Source organism: Carlito syrichta, unplaced genomic scaffold (genome assembly GCF_000164805.1).
Source record: "Carlito syrichta isolate Samal-C Ts95f unplaced genomic scaffold, Tarsius_syrichta-2.0.1 Scaffold304534, whole genome shotgun sequence".
Lineage (NCBI taxonomy): Eukaryota > Metazoa > Chordata > Mammalia > Primates > Tarsiidae > Carlito > Carlito syrichta.
Genome location: NW_007248630.1, coordinates 218,525 through 223,187, shown reverse-complemented (window position 1 = coordinate 223,187; position 4,663 = coordinate 218,525). Strand labels below are relative to the sequence as shown.

General features: G+C 33.6%; 1 pseudogene; it reads left to right on the top strand.

Moving 5' to 3' along the window:
• The first annotated feature begins 1,128 nt into the window (after positions 1-1,128).
• Positions 1,129-1,618, top strand: LOC103262521 (annotated as a pseudogene).
• Positions 1,619-4,663: the final 3,045 nt, after the last annotated feature.

Below are 4,663 nucleotides of genomic sequence, written 5' to 3'. Positions count from 1 at the left end.
CCACATGCATGTTTATTGCAGCATTATTCACATGCAAAAACATGGAATCAACTATGCTGCCCAACAAAACCAGACTGGATTTTTAAAATGTGGTACATATACACGATGGAATATTATGAAGCCATAAAAAAAGAGCAAAATTATGAACTTTGCATCAACTTGGATGGACTTAAAATCTATAATACTCAGTGATCTATCACAGAAACAAATAACTGGGTACCATATGTTCTTACTCGTAAGCAGACCCTGAACAATTATCATAATACTATTAGAAATGGATTGGCAGTAGTGGGAAACTGCCAGGGGAGGGGGGGCACACAATGTGTATAAGGGTACCTGATCTCAAACCAGGTGAAGTGGGCACAAAAGTGATATACAAACTTTAATTGTATAATGGCCATTTGTATACCTAAGCTTGAATTGTACCCCCATCTTTAAAATAAATACTAAAAAAATAAATAAATGTGTCACTTCAGCAAAAAAAAAAAAAATCCAGAGCTAATATAAACAATAAAGTTGCATTAAAAGATATAAAAAATTACTGAACAAATGTTAATTTCTACCATATTTTTGAGTGGAAGAAAATATCCTTTTGAATATCAAATATTGATAGGCAATTCCAAACAGACTTTTAGCATTGATTTTTAATATGTGTGTCTATGAATGTCATATTGTATATTAACTTATGGTTCCTATGGAAGATTAAATACCTTAATATAGTCAAAATCATCAGGAATTAAATGAGCACTAGGAGAAAGAATAAATGTCCTTATCTATATATAGCATATACATTATGATATTGGAATAGAAATAGATAAGTATATTCATAAGAAACTGTACAGAAAATCCAAAATGAAACTGCAATGTATATAAGAAATAAATGTATGATAGAAATAGTTCAAGTCAATAGGAATATAATAGGTTGTTTAATAAATTGGGAAGGCTTTTCAATCCACCATCTGTGGTGGGACGATCTCCAAGATGCAGATTTTGTTTTTTTTTTGAGTTGGAGTCTCACTCTGTCGCCCAGACCGGAGTGCAGTGGCCGCTCCCGGCCACCGCAGCCTCGACCTGCTGGGCTCGGGCGATCCTTCCGCCTCAGCCTTCCGAGTAGCCGGAATTACAGGTATGCGCTACCACGCCCGGCTGATTCAGATTTTTATGAAAACCCTTACAGGGAAGACCATCACTCTCAAGGCGGAACCCTCAGATCCAATGGAAGATGTAAAGACCAAGACCCAGGATGAGGAAGAATTTCCTCCTCATCAGCAAAGACTAACCTTTGCTGGCGAGCAACTGGAAGATGGGCGTACTCTGTCTGACTACAAAATTCAAAAGGAGTCTACTCTTCGTCTTGTGTTGCGACTTCGTGGTAGTGCTAAGAAAAGGAAGAAGAAGTCTTACACCACTCCCAGGAAGAAAAAGCAGAAGAGAAACAAGGTTAAACTGGTTGTCCTGAAGTACTATAAGGTGGATGAGAATGGCAAAATTAGTCGCCTTCATAGAGTGCCCTTCAGATGAATGTGGTGCTGGAGTTTTTATGGCCAGTCATTTTGACATACATTAATGTGGCAAATGTTATTTGACTTGTGACTTCAACAAACCAGAAGACAAGTAGTTGTGTATAAGTTAATAAAAGACATGAACTAAAAATAAAATAAAATGAATTGGGAAAATTCATTTGATTATCCAATATAAATAAAATTAAAATGGACTCCCATAGTATTCCATATGAAAAGTTAGTTCTGGGTCCTTTAAAAATATAAATGAAATGATGAAAGCTATAAATGTCTACTTTACAACCTACAGGCCAGAGAACCATTATCAAGACTGGAAAACCCAATTTTTTGTAGTATGCATTTAACTATACCAAAATTTTGAAAAATCATGTAGAAGAAGGTACTTAAATAGATGTGGAGAAAAAATGTAGGATAAGAAACAAAGTCTTGTATCTCTCATATACAAAGAACACAAAATAATTTTTTAAAAGGCAGCTTGGGTGAAAAATAATTGAATCATATAAATGGTAATTTGTGAAAAGAAAATACGGGAATAAAACAAACAAAAGGCAGAAATTGATACCACAATCACTAATAGTCAGAAAACATACAAATTAAACTGAAAAAATATTTTTTATCACTGAGGAACTTGTAACAAATAAACATATTTATAAATCTATTGCTGTCAAGAATATAAAGTGAAATGTTTTCATACATTAAGTGTTTTAAATGATCTTTTTTTTCTAGCAACCTGGTAACACATATTATATATAAAACTTTTGATCCAACAATTCTAATTCCATTTCCAGAATCTGCACTCAGGAAAATTTTTTGTCCTTTGTCCTCTTTCAATCTCTGAATTGTTGTCTTGAGATCTGGAGATTGACCAGTGACTTCCCTGTTTTCCTTTATTTTTTTTCTCCTATGTATCCCACACTAGGCACTAGAAAGGCTTACAACTCAGAACTTCAGAATTCCAACTGGCATAGAAAAAAAAAGGAGAAAGAAAAATGCTACACTCTCTGTATAAATGATCAGGTAAAGGATAAGCGCAGTGCATACTTCATGAGATTTATAATCAGTGGCAGAAGAACTCCAACTAAGACACACTATAAGTAAACTTTAGGAAACTAAAAACAAAGGCAAAAAGTTTACAAGCAACAATTCAAAAAAACATGTTACCACTAGGTGAATATCAGTCTGAATGGCAGCTGATTTCTTGTTTGAACCCATGGAGGACAAAAGAAAGGAACACACATTTTTCTAGTGCTGAAAACAAAGACTTGTTAAATTTTATATTCAATGGAACTATCCTTCAGAAATAAAGAGAAAAATAAGGTAGTCTCAGATGGAAAAATCACCTAAAAAATATAAAATAAATTACATTCCAATTAGAAAATGAACAAAAAACATAAATAGACCAAATAAGAAATGCCAGTGGTAAATAAGCAGAAGATATATGTTTGCCTTCATTAACCATTAGAGCCTACAAGCGAAAATTACAGTGAAATAGCACCAAACATCTATTAAAATGGCTAAAACAAAAAATAGTGAAAACAACAAATATTGACAGGGATGTAAAGAAACTGATTAAACATAGCTCCCTGTGGAAAAGTAAAAGTATACAGCCAGGCTGGAAAACTGTCAGTTTTTTTTTAAACTAAATATGTATTTAAGAAACAACTCAGTAATTATACTTGTGAGCAGATAGCCCAGATAAATAAAAAAAGGTTCACACAAACACACACACACACACACACACACACACACACACACACACACACACAACATGGACATTGATTTTTCCAGGCAACTTTATTTATAATAGCCCAAATAAGGAATTACTACTGATGCCCTTCAGTGAGTAAGTAGTTCATTAAATTGTGGAATAGATATATCAATAGAATTTCCTTAGCAATAGGAACAATAAAAAATGAACTACTGATATACTCAACAACCTGAATCGATGTCAACAGAATTATGACTGCGTGAAAATAATCAATTCCAAAGGAGTACATATTATACAATTTCATTTATATAACACTCTTTGGGAAATTGACAAATTGTAGAAATTAAGAACAGATTAATGGTTTTCAGGGTTTAAGATTAGGGCTAGAGTTGGGGTTAGGGTGGCAGGTGGGTGGAGGGTGTAAATATAAAAATGCAACATGAAGGTTCTTGTGATAATGGAACTGTTTGGTCTTTAACTTTGTTGGTAAACACAGACTTACACAGTTCATAGAATTGTGCTGTAGTCTTCCTTTATTCATAGGGGATATGGCCTAAGACCCTAGTGGCTGCCTGAAACTACAGATAATACCAAACTCTATATATACTGTTTTTCTATACAAATATACCTATGATAAAGTTTAATTTACAAATTAAGCACTGTAAGAGATTAACAACAGTAACTAACAATAAGCTAGAACAATTATAACAAAATGCCAGCATCACCATTCTTGCGCTTTGGAGCCATTATTAAGTAAAATAAGGTCTACTTAAACCGTAACAAAGAGTACTGTAAAATATGTAGATATGCTGGACAAAGGGATAGAGCAAGATGGAGCAAGATTTCATCACAATACTCAGAACAGCATGCAATTTAAAACTCATTAATTGCTTGCTTCTGGAATCTTCCATTTAATATTTTCAGGCAGTGGTTGACCTTGGGTAACTGAAATCACGAAAAGTGAAACTGTAGATCAAGGAGGACTACTGTAGAACATTTACTACACACACGAACACACAGAGAAAAGAACACACATACACACAAATGAGTAGAAATAAAACTGGAGAAATCAGAAAAAAATCAATTTATTCTTTATTTATAACACTGTCAGCATCCCAATTATGACATCAAGCAAAATGTTATCATTTGACCAAATTTAGCCCTCTGTGTTATTTCTTAAAACTGCACGTGAACATACAACTACATCAAAACAAAATTTTAATTTAAAACAAAGTAACGAATGAACTTTAGGTTTCAACTCTGACACACAAAGGAGTTTGACAGTTATCTTTTCCATCATTATAATTTTAAAAAACCTGGAAAAACTGAAAAAGCAGTTACTTTTCTTAGACTCACCAGAGAACAAAGGCTACATGACAAACAACCATTCCCAAATCTGGAGAGAGAGTCTCATAAAGAGATACACAGGTAAGAT